Genomic DNA, 22,052 nt, shown 5'->3' with positions numbered 1-22,052 from the left:
GTTTTGCTTTGAGATTCTCTTGTGCCCTGTGGATATACAAGGAAGAATCGTCTGCTAAATTGTTTGCTTGCAAGGTCTATTTGGAGTAACAAGATTTTGACAATAAGCTTATGCTCTAAGGGAGAAGGTGAGAATACTGCAGGATGTTAAAAGTTTTTGCGGGGCACAGCACAGTTGAGACTCTGGTATCACTGACCTTTCCTTGCCCTGAATGTGTGCCTTTTTTTTTTCCTTCGATAGTTAATATTGCAGATATGTCTAGTAGTATTAATAAATTTGCATTAGGTTTAAGGAGCTTTACAATACTGGAAACTGTTATGATTGCCATTTTACAGATAGAGAAGCTAGGATTCATTTGGAGGGTCTGATTGGGGGTTGCACCGTAGGGGCTCCACTGCCACCTCTGCAACCGCTATTGCATAGCCTGGGGTGACACAGCGAATCTGAGATGGGCTACTCCTGCTCTTGGACCTCCTTCGGGCTCTCAAAGGTGGGTCTACCTGCAAGCAGCCAGGTCCTACTTGTGCTTCACATCCTGCTGCTGCTCCTTGTCACCTTCTGCTGCCTAGGAGCTCTGTTACTGCAACTATATTGCAATACAGGCTGATAGGGTTATGCCCTGCCAGGGAATGCTTTGGCAGTTTGCAAACAAGTTCAAGAAGGATTTGTTAACAGCTTCATTATTAAACTTTAAAATTTAGCTTTCATCATTTCACATATGATGTTTCCAAAACAAGCGTTCCTGCTGTTGAGAAAGCTTTTGAGGTCATGCAATTATGGCTGTTTCTTAGTAGACGCATTGAAAAACAAAAAACAAGACATCAGCCCTCTTTGTCAGTGATCTGAGCAGATGTGACTGTGATACATAGACCTAATGGTTTGTGACTCCTGGCGTGGTTGTCCAAGGTAGTTACGGTGGAACTGGAAGCCTGTCCTCCCATCTCATTGTTGCACCTTCCCAAAACACAGGCGTGGGCAGGAGTTTCTACTCTAGTCATGACCATTGCATGAGTGTTTTATTTTAGCCAGTTCTCTCCTTGGCTTGGCAGTTGCTCTGCAAGGCACATTTTTTTTTCTCCTTCAATTGTGGCATATGGAACAAAATAAATATGCCTTTATCAGACTTGGGAATGCAGTGCTGTTGGAGGATGCTTGGCTGAAAGCGCTTCAGGCTCAAGTCTCCTAACCTTGAAACACAGGCAGGGACAGCAAACACTTCCTGACCTCAGCCTATTATTTTAAAGATGATATTTTTCTTTATTAAAACTGTCAAATGCTGTCCTTTATAGCAGTAATTTTTATAAGGTTGTCATGACCAACTTAGCTCATGCAACAGCTCGGGCATTATAGGGTAGTGTGTTTGGTTACTGCTGGCCTGGTGGCACCGTCATGTCCCACGTGGCTCTCGAGGGAGGTCGCCCAGAGGTGGAACTGCACGTTTAGGGTCTCTTCTGCCTTGATGACCTTTGTGTGTGGTGGTGCTTGTACACAGTATGGTGGAGATGCCTGTATTTTTTCAACTCTGTTTGAGAGACTTGAAAAAAAGAATTGCGTTTTGTCATTTACTTAAACCTCTGCTATTAGTGAGCTGATAATTGCATCTAACAAGGTGCTTAAAAGTCAAAGGGAAGAAAAAAACATGTTCCAATTTTAAGCTGATTAACTGTATGTTAATGTTCACTGAAAATCTTGCTTTTGTTACTTTTAGTCTGTTAGACTAGGATTTAAATATAGAGTGTGGGGTTTAGCCGGCTTTGGTCATGTCCTTCTTGAAGTATATTGAGCTACAACTTGTATCCCAGCATTTCTCTTGGTAATCAAATATTCTGAATCCTACTCAGCCTGTCACTTTTTATTTTGTTCTTTCTAGTTGCTGAGATTCTTCCTGAATAGCATGCATTATCCATAGAAAGTAACTTGTTAACTCAAAACATATATATTCATGTAGGCTTCATTGTGCCTGCCTCTTGAAAGTGCTGTCCCTTGCATTGGCATTTGTACATATATTTCCTTTGTGCCTTGTCAAACCCACTGCCAGAAGCTAACTAAAAAATTCAGTGGATTTAATAACTGTGTTAGAAAACAGATAAATTAAGATGCAGAAAACACAGACTCTGCTTTTGCAGCGCAAGATTTCTCTCTGTAGTCCTGGAGTTTTGAAGTGCCTGTTTGTTTTTAGTTTTCACCGACCCAAATAAAAGCCTGTATCTGTCAGAAAGCTAACTCATAATTTTTCTTGTATTAAAGACAAGCTTATCTTTAGCTTTTTTAAAATCTTGAATTACTCTTTCTCATTCATTTCCAGCCTTGGTATCTTGTGTTTCTTGGTGTTATATGTAATGATTCTCCTTCCTTTTTTTTCACTAAGAAACATTTGCTGATTATTAACATGCAGGCGCCTTCAGCACCTCATTTGTACAGATTAAAAATGCCTTTTCCCTTCATCTTGTTTGTATCCAACTATATTGTTGTCTAAAGAAAACGTTGACAAAATTGTTTTGTTCTCCCACTCTTAAGACCGCCTTGCCCATTTGTGCTAGCATTTGGAAGCTCGAAATCATGACCTATAAGAATTAGATTACTGAAGAATTAAGTATTATAGTGCTGTATTATAGTGCAATGACTGAAAGCAGTAGAATGTCCTCTTAAACCACAGCACCAGCTTATGTATTTTAATAGAAGGCCGTTAGCTCCTTGCTGGCCAGGAGCTGTTCTGCAATATCCGTGGGACGTGGACACTCGCTCCGGTACCTTCCTCCGTCCTGCTTCTCCTGCAGCCCATACTCTGCAGTTGTGTCTTATGAGTTTATCTCCAGTAAGATCAGCTAAGGTAAGACCTTCTCATAACGTTTTTGTTTGCAATTCTGATGTGTCTGGAAAAGCCTGAAGAAATCTGCTGAACTTCAGTGTTAATAAAAAAGAGCTTAGTGTTTTTAATCTGTAATTTTATTTCATGAAGTCACTGTAGAAATGCTAATGTTAGATGTGAAATGGCAGAATATGTGGTTTTGTTTTCAGGAGTACAAAAGTACAGTTATCTATAGTAGCTGCAGAATCTGATGTGTTGTTGTTTAGATCTGGAGAAAAGAAAAAAAAATGCGATTCACTTTACATGTCAGTAGTAGGAAAAACGGAAAATACCTTAGTGCAGAGAGAAGTGAGTTTAACCATAAATAAGCCAATGCTTTTCTCTTACTGCATCGACAGTTGCTTTAAAATGTGGAGTGCTGACTGTTTTCTCAATAGCTTCATTGAATTTTTGTAAATTAGGGTCATATATTCTATCTTAAAATACCTGGTCTGTCTATGGCTTCTCTTCCCACACCGTATATAAAGGAAATACAAATTAAAGTAGCTTTCTTTTCTACATCAGTCAGAAGTGATTTTCTGTTATAACTGATTTAATTGTGGCTTTTTTCTTTGGAATTGGAACAGGCCACTTATTGTTCTAGACCAGCCTCCTTGACTCCTCTACTGCATCCTGCCTCTGCTGATATTGAAATGTGGCTGCTCGGAGGCCAACCCCAGTGTCAGAAGTGAGTCTGCCCAGGGAATACATCTTAGCAGAGAATTTTACCCCCTGATATTTTCTTGTAGTTGTTTTTGTGCATACAGGACTGATTCTGTTTTCTATATACACACACCTGAGTAACGTTGACTCTTGTGTATGAGTTTTAAGTGTGAGACTCTGCCACCAAGGTGACGGATGGCTACTCTGTGAAATGGGAGGAGGAGATGGGACTTGATCATTTATTTCTACTTTGAGAATGTCAGTCAAGGAGCCACAAGCCAAGACTTGGATGATCTGTTTTGGAGAAACAAACTAAATTTCTAAATGAGAAAAGCCACATTAACACATGATGCTCCCCCATCTTGCATACAGACTGGGTCCTTTGCTCAAGTCATGAACAGTGTGCTGACTAACGTGAACATGTGCAGTGTCAGGGACCGCAAAGCGGTGCTGTTTGTGTCCTGGGAGCGTGATAACGGGTGAGGCCAGGTGAAGTCTTACTAAACTCAAGGTAGGCAAATCCACTGCTTTTCCCTAAACCTCTGTGTACTGAGATGCCAGTAGAAGAATTGATTGCTCTTACTGTAAAACAGTGGATGCTGAAATTAAAAAGTATAAAAAATAATACCTTTTTGGAAAGAGTTGTCATAATATAGAGAAAGCCTGCAGACTTGCTTCATATAAAGGTTTTTGTCACTGCAAACCACAGGCATGTGAATTAAGACTACCTCCAAAATACCTTGTAACAAGTGTGCTGCACTGCATCTATGCATCTACTGCCTGCACAGCATCTATGGGAGCCCTAACACAGCATCTTCCTAGGAACCCGTCTTGTCCTGGGAGATTCGGCAGGAAAGGTCAGCCCTCCCTGTGGAACAGGGGTGGAGGCTGTTGCTGGAGCACAGCCTCACGCTTCTGTGGAGCTGCACTGCCCCTTAGGGACCCTTAAAGGAAGTTCTGCATCCTAAAGCACCAGGTATAAAGGGTGCCTGAAAGAGATGTATCTACAACTATAAAAAGCTCTGTATGTTCAGCATTGATTTGACCGGTTAGCAAGAGATCCCTATACTGGGCATGGAAAATGCTGCTAGAACCTCTGTTGTTGATTCACTGCCAGAAAACCTCCTTTTGTGAGTCTGACAATTATATGTAGGCTGGCAGGATTTCTTCTGTAGTTTTGCACTTGAAAAGTGAATTGGGTGAATAAATTGAAATAGATCCCTTTCTGACTGTCATTTGTGCTCAAGAAATGGAAATTAGGAGCTTTAAAATCTCGAAGACAAAAAAGAACAGAGGGTACATTTGAAAAATATCTGTTTTACTATTTAATTTTAGCTATCTATCAGAAATTATTCTCATTGTAGGTGGATATGTCAAAATAGAAAAAGAGAAAAAAACGATTTTAACAGTATTATCACAACATATAACCCATTTGGAAATGCGATGCATTGACTCAGTGGGTTTACCTTGGGGTTTAGGAGAACAGAACCATACTCTGCTTGAATGTAACGTGAAATCACGCACCCTTATGCCTTTATAGCAGTGAGCACCGTCTGGGTTTTCTGATTTGCTGTCAGTGATCTCTCCCCACCTATTCTGCTGTAGATGAAACCTTCAAAATCTTATTTCTTTTGTCTTCCTGATGCTGTTTCTGTACCTGTTACCATTTCTTCGTCTTTACCAAATCTTGTGCCCCCACATGCTCCTGGTCTGACACTAGAAGACTCTCCCCAATGCTTTTCCATACTCTAGTGATTCTTTTCCTACACAGACAGAGCAAGCTGTTGAGCATGGCTGTTAGATATTTTTGGATAGCTCCAGAGATGTGGTTTATTCTCAGATTTTAAATCCAATGCAGAACTGTACTTACAGTGGAACATACTGTCCATTACCTCAAACTGTTTAAATATTTGTATAATATTTAAAAGTATTTAAAGGTGCAAATACGTTTAAAAACAGCAGGGAAAATCCATTAACATTTTCTGAAATATAATTTGTTTCCTATTAACCTAGGGTAAGAAATTAATCAAAATTTGCTATTTTAAGCTCAGAAATAAGCTTTCCTGAAGTGAAGCACTTGAGTTATTTATATATTTATTAAAAACTTAGGACACTAGGGCACTTGTTGCTCTAGGGGCTGTGGACTAGGTGAAAATACTAGTTTCTGAAAGTTAAGTGTCTGATGCCCAATAATTTGCAACTGGTAAAATATCCAAGTTCTTGAGTTAACAAGAAATGGTGGTATTGACTGTCCCTTCTCTGCCTCTGTAGATATGTGATCTAGCCTCTCCTCCATGACTTGTTGGCAATCAGGGCTTGGGGAAAATGTGAAAAATGTGTGATCCATAAAAGACAATGGCGGGTGAAAATGGCAGCATTTGTTCACTGAAGTAGACAAGGTGCTTTATGCCGGGACAAAAACAGATCAGTACTTTTTCACTATCTCCTGGCACCAATCCAAGATAAAAGCTGAAAATGTTACTACTGATGTCTTTTTGGCCCATCTGCAAAGGAAATGAAACGAGCCTGCAAGTCAGCATGTGTTATGTATTTCTGTCTCGCTGCTTCTGTGGAGTTTTAGAATCTTTTGGGGGAACAAAATATGCAAGTCAATGGAAAAGAGTTGCTAAAGGATGGATGTTTCCATAGGAACTCCTAAGCCTGGCCATGTTAGAGCTGATGAGCACTGTGGCACCTCTAAGCAGCTCCTTTCCCAGCTCCCCTTTGCTGATATGCAGCCTGCTGGATACGGGCTCCTTGCTGCTTGTGAGAGGCACAGAGCTCAACAAAATCCTGGTACAGTTGTGTGTGGTTTCTCCATTGCTGCTGGACGTGTTCTGTGTACGGTCATGCTCATCTTTTCATATTTAGGGAAAGATTTAGGGAAAAGAGTTTAGAAATATTGAAATAGTGTTCTCCTCAGGAAAACTTTCTGATATGTCAAGCAAAGAAGCACTTGTTTCCTCAGGTACCAAGCATGGATGAGCAACACAGCTCACATCGGTTGTTCCAGATGTGGCTGCCTTAAGTGGGGTATTTCTTAGGGAAAAGAAGTTTAAAGACTTGTTATCTCCTAGTCTAATTTTTTTTTGTGTGTGTGTGGGTTTTTGGCTAAAGGACATTGGAAGGATAGCTAAATTGATACAGACAATTTCACCTTTCTTCCTTAAGTGTTTATGCCAATACCTTCCCACCTAAACTAAGTTTCCCAGTTTGCTTTCTAAAAGGTACTGAGGTTCTTCAGCAGTCCATTGACTTTGGCAGCCCTTCTCTGTGGGTGCTAGGAGAATCAACATGCATTTCTGGGGATAAATGTGATAGTTTTCAAAAAGAACTCAGTGTCTGTCTTTGTTTTGCTCTAGAGGAGTGATTAACATGTTATTTCCTTCCTCAAAGTCCTCCTAATATTAAAAAAAAAAAAAAAAAAAAAAAAAGAGGGAAGGAGGGTGTGACTTTTGTTTTGTCTTTGGACTCAAACATAGACTAAACATAAGCTTCATAAGGACTAAACAAAACTTAGCAACTCAAAGACCTTTTTATTAAAAAAAAAAAGTTTCTAAAGAGTTAATTTATATTGAGAGAGATGTTTTAGAAAAATATCAGAGGTGGGGGAAAAGGCAAGTTTGCCCCAAAGTGGATTGGAACCCATGGTGTGTGGTGGTGTTTGGTGGGGGCTGTCTTAGCATGGCCTCCAGCTTTCGGCATTACACTGGCTCTCTGGAGGATCTCCGGGGCTTCTAAAGTTAAGTCTGTGTTCTATAGATATGTGCTGTGAGGAGGAGAAAGGGGTTAGTTGTCAGGCAGCACGTCAGGTAATCTCCAAACGCTGGGTACGGGCAGGGTACAGACCGGTGCTGTCTGCTGAGGCCGGAAGACGGCCTGTAATGAACTGCGGCTTTGAGGGGAAATTGAGAAATACTTAGCAAGATCTGTAAAGAGAGGCTAAGGCGGGAGACCCCGACAGGCTCCGATTCCATCCCTCTTCCTGCTTTATTTCCCTTCTCTCCCCATTCTCCGTGCGTGGTGCTTCAGTGGTGCTCGCGCATCTAAAGTGAAGGCCTTAGCTAGGCCAGGTAGGACTGCGTGGAGCGGTGGCTCTTGCTAAATCTGGAGAATTGGCAGCAGCACAGCAAGGAGAACACAGTCCCAGCCGCCTGCGCTCAGGTGGCCATAAGAGGTGTAGAAGTGGGAGCTGGAGAAGGCTACTTCCATAGGCAGGATGTGCTGTGACTCTGCATGAGCGATCACCGGGGGCACTACAGTGTGTGCTGCCTCCAATCCCCCCAAAAACAACTCCAAAACACCCCATACTCAGAATCCCCCTGCCAAAAGGTGTGTTGTGGGAGCAGGGTTTGAAGTAGATGATCTCCAAAGGTTCCTTCCAACCTTAATCATTCTGTGATGCTGGTGGAATTTGTCTACTTCTGGGGCTCCCCTGCATTTCTCTTTCTTGCAGTTAGCTTATTAATAATTTGCATTAGTTATGGTGGAGCAGTTCATGGAGGAGTGAATTAATACTTCATTTATATTAAAGAACAGCATGATTGATGTGCTAATTACATGGGCGCTTGTTCTCAGGACTCTGTTTTGTTAAACACAAATATGAAGGCCAGCTCCCATAGGATGTGTGGGTAATACATTTACAATAACAAGGGCAAAAGGGATTATTTTTCAGGTTTATAAATTGTATTTGCCTTTCTTGCTGTGTAGAATTCAAACAAGAACTGGAATCTTTTCTCAGGGGTATGAGGGAGCAAGAAGTAGGGGCTGGTAAGTCCCTAGTCCTGTGGTGATACCAACTGCTCTTCTGCACAAGTGATACAAGTGCACAGGCCACTAGTTAAGTGTATGGAGGTAATTAATAGTGCTGACACCAAAATAAATTGCTATAGTTTGTTGTTCAGCTCTCCTTTGTGGAACTAATCGTGTGCTTAAAATTAGACAGGTAACTTCAGGGTTTGGCTTCTTCACAGTCAGGATTCAGAGTGTAGTATGGATCCATCCATAATTGAAAATGTAATTTTGAAAGCCTGTTTTATAATCCCGCTCAAGCCTTGAAATTGTCCAGAAAGCCCAAATTCCTCTATTCAACTCTGTATATGGGCAGAAATAGGTCTTAAATAGTATATTACAAACCTCTGCTCTTATATATCCATGCGCACACACAACATCTGATTTATTATTTTAAGAGAGGTTTTAGGTGTGGTCTAACGGACTGAAATATTTCAGTACAGCTTCTTGCTGCATTTTCTTCCTTGTAAAGTCGTAATGGTCTGAATACATTTATTTGTGCAGGTTTGCAGGGGTAAAATAAACCAGGCCAAATATGTTTTAGAAAGCTTTAAAAGCAGCTTGAAGTGGATGTTTCTATAAATCCCTGTTTTATTACTCTAAGTGCATTTATTCCATAGAATAGGACACCGGATATTGTTTCCTGTTGCACTTCTGCTTGTTACACACTGCTGATCAGTGGCATTTACAGAGGGAGCGGCGAGCATGTTAAAGAACCGTTTACACAGTGCTAATGCTGAAATCTAAGTCAGTCCAAATTCCCATGAACTTTAATGGTATTTCTTTTTCCTCCCAAGCAATTGTCTCTGCAAGTTCCTCTAACAAAGGATTTCACTTGTCTGCCTTAGGTTTGGAATCTGGTGGCAGAGATTTAAGCATGAACACTGCAGAGTTCTATCCATATTGCGTGCAAAGTAAAATAATAATTTGGTTTGTCAAGAACTTAGCAGTTGCAAAGGTTAGCGAGAAGAATGTTAAAAGCTGTGTGTGGTGACACGGTCCTATGGATCTGTTGGTATTAAGATTGATACAGGCCTGTGCACCATGCTGAAAGTGCGGCTCTCACTGGCTAGTTACCTGCTGCAGTGAGGCTGATAGTTTCAACAACGTGCTTTTTATCCAGTCTGGAAAAGCTTCTTCCGAGGACAGACATGGTATATTAAAACATGTCAGAAATGTCTGATTTGTGTGTAGGCATGGCTTGGTCTTCTGGCATAGAGAATACTGCTGCAATGATTTCTTCTTTCAAACTAGATGGGACTTTTGCAGAACTGGGCGCCAGAACTTGCTTTCGATGTACCTTTGAGAGTGTTTTGGTGAAATTTTGGTTGGGAGCAGAGAAAGAGTTCTGCATAGCTGAGATGACAACCTCCCACCACACATAATACTTCGTAGTATCTTCTGTGCATGATGCTTGAAGGGCATGTGGAGGAGAGCAGTATGCTGGTCACCTGTACTTGATGAGCTGAGCTTTAGCACATGTCACTCATTTACTGCGCAGCTACTCCCAGCTCTCTGTAGCTATTGTAAAAGATTTTTGTCTCTGCAGCTGTTATTTAAAGACGGAGAGTTGAAGTGTTTCGTGTTCGGATTGCTTCCTTTTTCCTCAATATGGCAGGGGAGCTAATGAGGCATCTCTTAAATGAGTAAAATTTAGATTTGTTTTTGATGCTTCTGTCCACCAGATATTATTGTTTTTTTAATAAAGGATATTTGATTAGAAAATGAGACAATATTAAAATTGACATTAAAATTACTTGGACTATTCTGCCAAATCAGAGTAATTTATGGTAATATTAACTCTGACTAATTTCTGATTAAATGGCAATTAAAATTCCTGTATTTTTTGTATTTGTAAAATTAGAGCTGAAAACTGTCATTGTTGCTTTAAGACCTCCAAAGTACTTACAAAGGAAATGTTATTTAGCACTTTCAGAATTACAGTATGGTACCACTATGTATAAAACTAAACTAATCTAAGATGTGCCCCATTAGTTTTCTTACTATGTGGAGTAAAAAATTTGCCAGCATTAGTCTTTAAACTGTGCATTTTGCACTTCCGCAATTACCATACTGATGACTTTTCTATGACAAATAGACTATAGAGTTCTGTTACTCTCCGCTTCCTAGCAGATCTTAAAATTGCAATAATATTGAGCTTGTAATAGGAGTGGTAGGGGATTTTTCAGCCTGTAGTATATATTGATCAAATACAAAGGAAATATTAAAGAGATATTAAGATTAGAACATGTGTTAGAGCTGTATATTTATTGTACTTGATGAGCTGCTTTAGAAAACCTGATCAAAATAGGCTTTGCTTCAGTTCTTGTTTTTTAATTCATAGAAAGATATTAGTTTTAGTGCTATGAAATATTCTTGAGTCTAGAGGAGATTGGGTTTGTGCTTTAGAAAACTTATGGCTCCTTTCTGGAAATGTTGTATAGGTTTTGTTCCCGCAGGTACTGCTGAATAATGTACAGACTCTTCAATGACTGAATCAATAATCAATGATAATCTGAATATGCATTGAGATGACTTGTCTGAATATCTGAGTATGCCATTGAGATGACTTCTCTGAAGCAGCCGTTGGCAACCTTTCGCAAGTAGCCTGCCGACTCTGTTCGTAAAACAGAGAATGCATGTCTTGGTTTAGAAATAAAAATTAAAAAGGCAGCAATGCAGATACGGTCACCCTCGGAAAGGGTCTGTGCCTTGCTCAGTGCTGTAGAGCAGGGTGTAGGGCACCCACTGCTTGTCCTGGAGCGCTAGCCCTTTGCGGCTGTGCAGAATCTGCCAAGTTAGGGCCTTGGGGGCCTGTGCTGTAGGTTGCTGATCTCATTGCTACAGAGTGGCAGCATCAAGCAGTCCTGGCTTCTCTTTCGCCATCGCCTGCTGCCATGCTTCCATCAAACAAAACTCCCTTTTAATTATTAAATAGATACAATTTGAGGTTTCGCTTGCACTTGTTTACTCTACCTTTCATGGAAGCATCTCATCATCATGTGTTTCGTGGCTCTCTGGGGTTGTACTTTGTGTCTTTCCTCGTAATTAGAAAAGATTGTAACTTATATACATGAGGCTTCTTCAAATGATCTGTGTAAGGTGCAATGTGCTAATTAAAGACATCAGAATGTCCTTTCTTTTCCCACAGAATAGGTTGCATAATGATAAGACTTCTAGGTCTACTCTTGTTCATGATGAGAGTAAGCAGAAACAAACCCTTGGGTGATTCACAGTCTTGTGGCATCTTTATGGTACGCTGATGTTTACATAGTAAACAGATGCAGAAGGTGGCTGTAGGAAACTGCCATGTTTTTTGGCAGTGTTTGGTCAGATCTCAGAAGATGTTTAGTTCCTTGCGGGCTTGTGTTTGGAAACAAGAATCTTTTTGTTCTTTGATGAACAGTTACATGATGCACATACCATAGGACGCAAAATGGTGACATCAAAATAAAACTGAAATGCTTGTAGTTCTTTGACATCCCAAGTCTGAGCCTTAAAACTCATGCAAAACCATATCTTTCTTGAGACAAGCCATAAAGAAACTTGACGTTTCTTTGTGTTGCAGTTATGAGTGAGGGTCAGCAACACAGACAGCAACTTTCTCCTGCTTAGGAAGCAGGACTCTGTAGTGTACCATAGAATCACAGAACAGGTGAGATTGGAATAGTCTTCAGGAAATTATCTGGTCCAGATCTTAGACCCTTGCCTGGGATTGTGTCTGGGCAGCTTTTGAATACCCCTGTGGAGTGGAGTGTGGCTCCACAACTTCTCCAGGCCATTTGTTCCAGTGCTCACTCACCCACCCAGGGAACACAGACAACTGCCCGTGGTTCAGTTTGTGCCTGTTGCCTTTCATACTATCACCGGATATCGCTGAAAAGAGCTTGGCCCCATCTTCTTTATCCTTCCATCAGTCTTCTCTTCCCTAGGCTGAACAGTCCCAGCTCTTTCAACCTTTCCTCGTAGCAGAGGCCTTCAGCTAGATTTTGTGCCACTGATGCAATGCTGTGAGCTCTGCCCTTTGACTGGTTCTCCATCTACCTCATTCTCTGGTTATCTTGGGGATGCTTTTTGAGTGTACCCCTGAGATGTTATGTGAGACGGTATCAAAATCCTTTCCAAAGGCAAGGAACATGACACTCACTGCCCTCCTTTCGTCTATCCAGCCAGTCATGCCATTGTAGGAGGCTATCAGCTTGGCTAAGCATGATTTCCTGTTGGTGAATCCAAACGTGGACTACTCTTGATTCCCTTCTTACCCATCATGTGCATGGAGATGGCATCCAGGATGAGCTGGCCTGTAGTTCGCTTTCCAGGGATAGAGGAGAGGCTGTCTGGCCTGTAGTTCCCTGGGTTCTTGCCCTTCTTGAAGGCTGGAGTGACATTTCCTTTCCTCTTCCGACTTCAAAAGTACATGTTCCTTATTTCTCATTAATGAGCCCTGCGGAAAGCAACAGCGGTCTTGGAGAGTGATACTTACCCTTTAATGTAGCTCTGTTTGAAGTGAATCCAAAGCCACCTGGAAGCCAGATAAATGCTGATCCTTGAGGTAAGTATTGCTAAAAGACTGCAGTTGTTGAAAATAAGTAATTGCTTTAGTTGTGTGTATGCTTTACCCTTGCAGCACAGTAGCAATAGGGTCAGTAAATAATAGCAAATGCCAAGAAGGGTGAAAATTGAAATCTAGCATCAGATGATGGGGAGACACATTGTCACAGATGCACATTCCTACTGGCCTTAATATTTAATACACATTTCCAGGTGTATGACTGAGCTCAATCTACTGCCTTTAATGCAACTTTAAACTGCAGAAGCTAAAACTGTCTTAGGGATTCTGAGATAAGTGTATTTTTCTTTTTCTTTTTTTTTATTTTTTTTGTCTGGGAGCTTGTAGAGAAATACGTGACAAGCAGGAAATTCAACCATCAAGGCTTTTCTCTGTGCTGTCAACATGCATTACATGAAACCTTTTCAAGTCTTTGTCAAAATGTAAATGTTACATTTGTTGTTATAATAGTAGGATGGTAATAGTTTAAGTGAAATTAGGCTGAAACAAAGGTGTGAAAGCATCAGTAGCTCCCGACATGCTGGGGAGGTAACGTGGCTTTGTGTAAACCATCAAGGGAGGACCTAGACTGCACTGAGGATGGTTTCCTGAGTGCTGTCCCCAGGAGGAGGCTGGGAAGGTGGAAGACCTCAGCATTTTCAGGCAGTCATTGGGCAGAATCTCATGGGATGTTGCCATCACCTCCAAACTGGTCCGTTTTTAAGGACTCCTCGTGGAAGCTGAGGCATGGGGTTGTACTTTGTTGAACATGTTGTTCTCATGTGTGGGTAGCCCAGCAGAAGGTCTCGGGCCGAAGCGGGCAGCTTCTCAATTAAAGCACAAAAATGTCTGTCTGTCTGGTGTATCACACTCTGATCACCAAAATATCACTGGAATCCTAACCATTCAAATGCAGTGCATATATATTATGCCGAATAACTGTGAGTAGTCAAGAAATCAAGTAATTTGACCCAGTTTCCATGCTCTCTAGGGCTAGATGAATGTCAGGGCTGCTAGATGAAAGGTTTTTGTTTCTTTTAAAAAATCTCTTACTGACAACATTTAGAATACATCTTCAGCTTTTGTGCTGTCCTAGAATTAATGTGTGTCTCATTTCTTCTGTACCCTAAGTCCTTTTTAACTGTGCGTGTTGAAAGTGGAAGAAAATCCTGAGAGCTATTTCTGAGTCTCCTAACAAGTGAATCTGGCCTCTTTAAGGTTGTTTTCCAGTATTGAAAATATTTGCTTTATGCTTTCTTGCTCTGTAATGCTTCTAGACAGAAAAACGGACAGAAAATTTCAAGAGAAAGAAAGAGGAGGAGGGAGGGGGAGAGGTAATTTTCCAAATATTGCATAGCAGGTATTCTAAAAATTACATAGTCTTAAAAAGCTTAACTTTTTCCAGTAGAGTTTGTTTTTTCCTGTTAGTGTTTATACATAATTCCGTAATAGTCAGCAATTCAAAAAAATATATATTTATATGTATTTCACTTGATTCTCTGAGAGCAGAATTATTTTGCTCATGTCTCCGACCATTTCAGGAATTTTACTCTTCACCTCAGTACTGTCTATATAGATTATCCCATAAAAGCCTTAAGGAAGGCTGTGGTGCTATCAGTAAGCCATTAAGTGTGTAATTCTGCAAGTATTCTCTAAGTTCTATAGGTATTCTCTCTTTGATCTAGTAAACTGAGGATTATGTGGAGCTGGAAAGTGAAGCTGGCCAGACCTGAAAATAGAGTCCTTAAAAATGAGGATGATTAACCATTGCAATGATTTAGCAAAGCAAATTGTGGTGCTGCTTGCTCTTAAGGTTTTTAAATACATATTGTGTGCCTTTCAAAAGGGCAAGTTCTCACACAAACCAGTGTAGTGGATTGGGTGCAGGAACCTTCCTGTTGAACTCTGCAACCCATGTGTCGAGCTGAAAATTTGCTCAGGAAATCAGTTGTGGTTAGTGTTTTCATTAGCAGGAAGGGTGACAGAATACAGAAGAGCTTATAAAATATGGAGATGGCACTAAGCTATGAGGGGCTGCAAATAACCTTCTGCATCAGGTCAGAATTCAAAATAAACAGGGCAAATTGGAGAGAAGACTTTAAATCAGCATGACAAAATTCAATACAGTGAAGTGCTGTATGATAAATTTGGAGGAAGAATTCAGATACACAAATATGAAATAGGGAGTATCTGTCAAGACAGAAAACAGGTGACAAAGCAAATGCATCTGCTCCATATACTGCTACTGCAAATGAGGGTAGGTAAATCCAGAATGTGGTGTGGAAAATACTGGATGGTTATTCAGGTTGGTGGAGTCTCAGCTGGATATTTGTGTGTGTATTTGGGCAAAGCTTTTAAGAAAATTTAGAGAACTGGATCAGTGAGAGGACTGGCTTTGCTTTATTTGAAGCTAGATATTGCTAACAGCCTTCTGCTAGGTAATTTTAGGAGAAAAGGTAGAGAGAAATCGCTCTCTGTGCTCCTGATGGCAAAGCGATGGCAAAGGCGTTGTTAGCACAGGGAGGGATGTTGGTGACACTTCAGCAAGTGCTTTGGCTGGGGCAGACGAGCTCCCAGGCACCTTTGGAGAGCGCCGGAGCTCGGCATTTTCCAAGGTGTAGGAATGGTGGGAGTGGGGAATTACCGTGCTCCCTTCGGAGCCTGGAACCCATTTCTCTCCCATATGGATGTCTGATTAAGAGGAACTTGAGATGAAGGGCATGATTTATAGGCATCAACCTTGCCTTTTAGTTCAGGCTGTGAACTTCTCCAACTGTGAAAAAACTGTTTATGCAACTTTCTTCCCCTGAGAGTTTCCATTAATTCTGTTGATGGGAGCATTCCTCAGTATTACAGCACGGAAGCAGAGCGTAGAGTGTACCTGTCCCTGCCTGCAAAAGTAGGAAAGGAACAGGAGAAAAGTGACCTTGAAAAGTTAATGCCCTAGCTTCTAACTAATTTCTAATGTGCGTTGGCAGTTTGATGCTCTAATTGCAAATGATATTTTTAATACTTTTTAATTGATAATTTAACACAACGTACTAACTTGCAGGTTGCAAATAGTGTTCCTTCCCAACTTTTGTGTACCACAGCACTGCCCTAATCATCTGCAAAAAGTGCCCCTGTGCAGCAGAGGCCTGGGAATTGCTAGCAGGAATGATGGAAACCATTTCAAAGCAGGCCACAGCTAGCAGCGTTTGCAAAAGCAATCTGCATCTTTTCAAGCTGGTCAAGCTAAAATTGCCTTTCAGAAAAGCAGTTTGTCTTTCATTACAAGGGAGGACGAACTATTATCTCGGTAGCCCAAAAGAACCTAATGCACAGGTGAGAAAATAGGCAAGCATTAGATCTTGAATAGGAGAAGTTTTGTGCCAGCTTGCCTAAATTGTGAGGCCTTTCCCTTTGCCTTGGCTGCACACTAAGTGCTTCAGAATTGCTGAATAGCGATAAATTATTCAGAATTGCTCAAAAAATACAGGCTATTCCGTTGTGGATGCTTGGGCTTGCTCTGGTCCTGCTTATCCGCAGCCTCTTTTAGGAGCTATCCCGTTTGGTACCGTCTCTTTTGGACTTTCCTTCAAGCGCGTGGGGATCTAAACCCCTCCATTTCCATAAGTGTAATTTGGCCTCGCAGGCGGCTGCCTTTTCCTCCAAGAAGGCAATGTACCTTGGTTTGCAGAGGGGAGGTGATGGTGAAGGGGATTTGCCCGGCGACAGCTGCCCGCGACCGCGTGTGCGCCGTGCAGGAGGCACAGCTCCCATGCCCAAGCATGAGGTTTCTCAAACACCATTGATATTTACCTTGGGTTTGTCTCCTCCCTTTTGTTTGGATTAATTACTTAATTACCTGCAGCACCTGGAGAGCACCAGTACTTAATTACCTGGGCACCTGGAGAGCTGGCTCAGGTGGGCAAATTGCTTCTGATAGGTGTGCAGTGAGGGAGCCAGGGGCTCATGGGAGTCATTGCTGAACTCGTTCCTCCTTGTTGGCTTGCTTTGAAGTACCCCTAATCTTGCAGAAAATACACCAAAATCTTCTTCAGAGTTTTGAATTTTTCTGAGGGACAGTCTGGGCTTGAATCTTTAAGGAGAAAATGACTTCAGAGTGGACCTGCAGGTCTGTAATTGCATCTCTTGCACAAAATCCCAGGCAGGTACCAACATGGGAAATCCAAAGAGAATTAGCGGGGTCTGAACATCACAAAATGAACCTTATTCCCATCTCATCCCCACAGAATCTTGTTTTTACCTGTCAAGCATAGCGAAGTGTGGTTTGGGGCTGTTTGCAGAGGCACCCAGCGTTATGTGGAGCGCTGCCTTTCCAAAGTCAATTTTTGTTGAGAGGAGAGCTGTTTTTGGCAAGCTCAGAAGCGCGTGAATTCACGGTGTGCAGGAATAACCATGCGCTTGTTACAGCCAGGCAGCTCAGACTGAAGGTGCCTGGTGAACAGCATCAGTTAGAGAGTGCCCTAAATTAGTACAGCTTTTGGCCTTGGGGGTGTGGATTGGAGTTCTGAGGGCCTTCTGGAAGGTGAACTCGAGGGGCATGGCGATGCTAGCAAGTTTTCCTCCTCCTGCAACCTGAGTCGCAGGAGCACAGGAAAGAGCCGGGACTTGTACTAGCCAAGACTGAGGTTTTTAAATGCTTGTGTCTGTGTGAGCTGTCCCTAGCCTGCGGGCTAGCACTAACGTAAATGAAACAAAGCTTACGAGCTTTGGGTGTTTCCCCCCACTTACCTATTTTATACTCTTTGCTTTCCTTTTTGTTTTATTTCTTATTTTCTCCTTTCAAAGCCTTTTCCCGTTTTCCATTTCCCTGTAAAAAGGTAGGTTTCAAAGCCTCAAACTAGAATGCAAAGGTTTTGGTGATGAAACTTCTGCACAACGAAGCCCCATGTTGAACGGCAGTGTTAAAAGCCTTGCTGAAGTGGGATGGCAGGGGAGACCTGGTAGCTCAAGCTGAGATGAAGAGGTGCTAAAAGTGACTGCATTAGTGAGACATGCTTCAGGGAAGACATATCAGGATAAGTTATAATCAGGAAAAAAAAAACAGGCTTTGGTGATGTTTTTGTTTTAAAGTTCTTGAGAAATTGGGGACTCAGTGTTGACAAGAATTCTTCTCTACTGGGAGATGTCTCGTGTGCGTTTTTCTCTTCCTCCAGCCCCAGTTAATTAGGTAAGGAAGAACTATCAGGTACACTGAAGGGTGCTTCAAACACAGGATCAGTTGAATCTGTTCTCCCTTTGCTCTGTGTCCCATTTTGTGCTCATAAAGAAAGACAGAGTAAAGGGATTTTCATGACTGTCAGATCTGTCCCCCTATATTTAGAAACTAGGGACTTTGGAGCCTCTTGTGATGTGGTAATTCACGTTTCTAATGATTTGGAATGTTGTCATGTTCCTCTATCCCTTTACTTGTCACTTTAGAGACTGACCTTGGTGATGATTTGATGCTTGGAGTGAGACCGTACGGATCCGGACGGGACAGCGATCCTCTAACTACGGCCATCAAATGTGGAGCTGAGTTGCCTCTCAGTGGGTTTTCTGAGAGGTAGGAAAATGCAGCACAAGGTCTTTCCAGTGATGATCCGTTGCAACAGGAATGATTCCTGATGGTTTGGTTAATTTGTGCTAGAGTTTAGTACTAGCTACTGACCTGTGAAATTCAGAAAGAATAATGTTTCACATTTAAAAAAAAATCATCTTTGGATTTTTAGGATGCTGTCCAGCAATGTAATTACGTTTATGCAAGTGAACAATGCCAGCGATTCCAGTAGGGTTATTGATGTCCCAATATTTAGGCATATACTTCTCCTTTGAGGCCTTAATAAATAGGGATTCTCTAACGAATGCAGTCCCTGTTATATTCTTGCTTTCAAAACATCCAGGCTTACATGTTCTACTGTTCTGTTCCAACACAGCTAGTGGGCTTGATGTTAGGGGAACAAATATCTACAATTTCCTCACCATTTCCATTAGAGAACTGAGTGTTCAGCTATTTGTAGCTAATCAAAATGTAACTACTCAGACTGAAATTTTCCATGCTAGCTATCTGAGTAAGGCCGAATATTTTGTGCAAGAAGGCAGCAGCTAAAATGGCTCATGGACTAAGAAAAATGTTATTTTACCCAAGAGGAACTCTCCTGCTCTCATATTTTGGAGTAAGAAATGTATGAGAAGAGCTTTCTGGTACAGAAGTAGCTCTTGGCATTAAATAAAATAGTCTTTGCCAGTATCTGGGCATGCACATAAATTTGACCAAATGATGAGTTTCTAAAAAGTGATATCACAAGTGATATTCAGTAGAACCTTATATTAGAATTTGGCTGCTAAATTCTATCTATATTGGGAGCATATTTCTGCATAACTCCTGTATGTGACACTCTCGGGCAGTGGATTTTGCCCTTACTCTGCCCCAGAGCAGTTGTGTGAGGCTGGACAAGTCATTAAGAAGTGCTCAGCTGGTCATTAATTTTGCATTCTTCACCTTGAGTGCCTACTTGAGACTAGATTTTGAGTTTTTGAAATCTTGCTGCTCCTGCAGTCTCCCGAGATGCAAAGGAAACCCGTGCTGTGAAAAGCTGATTATTGTTCTTTTATGACTTGGAAGAGGTTTGAGATGATGCTTTTGTTCAGTCCATGCCCTTCATATACTAGCACTGTCTGTTTTGTGCACTGAGTTTGCCAGGACTCTGGGGGAACTTCACTATCCTGGGATTTGAGATAACCTCAAGCAACCAGAAGGTCCTTTCTCCAAGCTATGTAATGTGTCATAGATGCTTTGAGAGCTTTGAAAACAGGCTAATTCTAAGGTTGCACAGACAATTTGGGGGTTATAACATTTTCTCACTTGATGGTTGATTTTATATCTATATGATGCTTAAATGTAGTACATGGTAAAGTATTTTGCATCTGAAAATACCTTTTTTTATTTATAGTTCAGTCAAAATAAAGTAATTGATGACTGCTTCAAAAGCAAATTACTGGGAGCGCTATATATCTACCGTGGCAAGTGCTGAAGGCATGAGAATGGCTTATGATGCCAAAAGGAGTTGTGTAAACATGGGTATTTATGTACTCAATGACAGCAAATGAGAGGGGTTTTGTCTTGGCAAGTCTCCTCTGATCCAACTTCCATCCCAAAACAGGAGGAGGAGAAAACTAATGTTCCTCTCGCGCATGTTGATTTTCATTCCAATCTACCCCACGTCTTCTGTGCTGGAGATAATTAGAGCCTATGAACAGAGATGAAGCAAAAATCTATACAATGCTGGATTGCCAGAAATGAAGACAAGGGGGCCTAATTAATGGTGCCTCTAGTGCTTCTTTTGGGGATGAATGGGCTTCCCATCCTAGGAGCAACTCAAGAGTGGCTGTGTCACCAGCTTGCTGTTAATTAAATGGTGTTCATTGGGTGTCTATAAAAATGCCATGGAGAAGAAAACCGTGGACAGCCCCAGTGTTGTACAAGAGCTCTGCAATTAAAAAGGGAAGTAAAAAAAGACTGCAAAATTATGGGCTTCACTCTGATGGCAAGATATTATTTTCTTGCATTTTAAATACACTTTATGGATCATCACAAAGCTCTTTGGAAGCTGTATGGGAGGCTGGACATTTCAAAGCTGGACTTGGGAGTGTGGTGGGAAGGTTCAAAGCTGGGGAGGTTGTTCCTTGGAGCTGGTGAAGGAAAGCACAGCTTGCTGTGGGAGCCAGCCAAGGCTCTTCAGACGCCAATTCCAAACACAGAGGAAGGCCCTAGATTGCCTCTTATTTTCTGGATTTAGAGCAAGAGGTTGCATGGCCTGAAGGATGGAATTGGGCTTGTGTAGCACCTCCCCAGGAAGGGGGAAAGCAGGTCCTTGGGAAGGTGGTAAAAAGGAGAATGGATAGAAAGTCTGAGGAAAGGGGATACCTGGCACTGCACGCGTGCAGCTCACGGCAGAAATACTTGGAGAAAGGAATTGGGTGTCCAGATTGAGAAGCTGGAGTGCTCCTCTTGGAGTTGCAATCCTGCCCCTCTTTCTGTGGGCTGGATGCCCTGCGTGGCCGTGCGCAGAACAACCTCAATGTGCCCGCACGTGCAAGGACAGGCAGTGTTTCACTCCGTTTAAGGGATCAGAGAATATATAAAATCCAGGCTCCTTGATCTGACACACGAACCCACCTTGTGCATCTGTAGAAAGTGAAAATCTTCCTAAATGGTGCTTTAAACAGTTTTATTTTCTGATGAAATTCTAGTTTTTAGCATGAATTTGATATTGTATTTCCTAGGATAATAGAAACTGTGGCTCTGATTTAGGGAATTTTATGAAATAATTAGCATGGAGAAGAAAGACACTTCTTTTAAAAGATTTTTTTCTAGTGGAGTAGTTATGTGCTTCTTACGACCTCTCCTTTCTTCCTCTTTGGCTGCTTGGCATCTTTTCTTTCTTCTCTACTTCTATTCTAATAAACTTTTTTCTCTGCAAACTGTCAGCTCTGATGGAACGACCGAAAAAAGGTGCACACACAGGTTATGATTCCTCTTCCTTTTCCTTGCATTTAGCTTCCGGATGCCAGATTTGGTAGATTTAATAACCTGCTTCTGGGCCTTAAGCTGACTTCTAGATACCATTCAGTTTGGCAAATACTGAAGCATTGCAGTAACTCACATCCAATAAGCATGTGAAATATGCTACTTATTATCTTTCCAACAGGTTTTTCTTCTTTATGTCTATTTTAGGCATATTGCAGTTGTCAAATTAAAAATAAAGTGAGTTTTCAGGATGTGAATATGGTGGGCTGTGATTTCCATTATTTCCCCATTTGCTGTATGACATAAACTGAAAGTATGTAGCACCCTTAGAATATAGCTTCCAAATGGATTTTTCTGCCTGTATCCGTGTGCCAGTGAGTAGGTGCTACAGTGATGGCAAAGCCCATAGCTAGTGGATTGTGATTATTGTTCGAGTTCCGTCTCGGTGACGGGTGACTTTAGACATGTGGGTACGATGGAAAAAGCAGAGCGCGCGTCCGTCCTTCCCTTTGATGCTCTGCAGCAGGCGGGCAAGCCAAGGCTTTGAAGATTGTGTGGAAATATTGATTCATGTGGATTTTGTTTGATTTTGCTTGTTTATATCTTATCCCTATTGCTTTCCTTCTAGGAGCAAAATCTAACAGAGTTTTTATTTTTTTAAGTTTTAATAAGCTGGAACTCCAAGA

The 22,052-nt window shown here is 41.5% G+C and overlaps 1 protein-coding gene across 1 annotated transcript in view; it reads left to right on the top strand.

Moving 5' to 3' along the window:
* SPAG16 (sperm associated antigen 16) overlaps window positions 1–22,052 on the top strand; it is a 227,789-nt gene that overhangs the window by 133,748 nt on the left and 71,989 nt on the right.

The sequence above is a fragment of the Tinamus guttatus genome, unplaced genomic scaffold, assembly GCF_059628265.1.
Source record: "Tinamus guttatus ecotype Peru unplaced genomic scaffold, ASM5962826v1 Tinamus_guttatus_pri_ptg000197l, whole genome shotgun sequence".
Taxonomy (NCBI): Eukaryota; Metazoa; Chordata; class Aves; order Tinamiformes; family Tinamidae; genus Tinamus; species Tinamus guttatus.
Note: the sequence above shows the minus strand (reverse complement) of the source record. Positions and strands in the feature narration are given on the sequence as shown.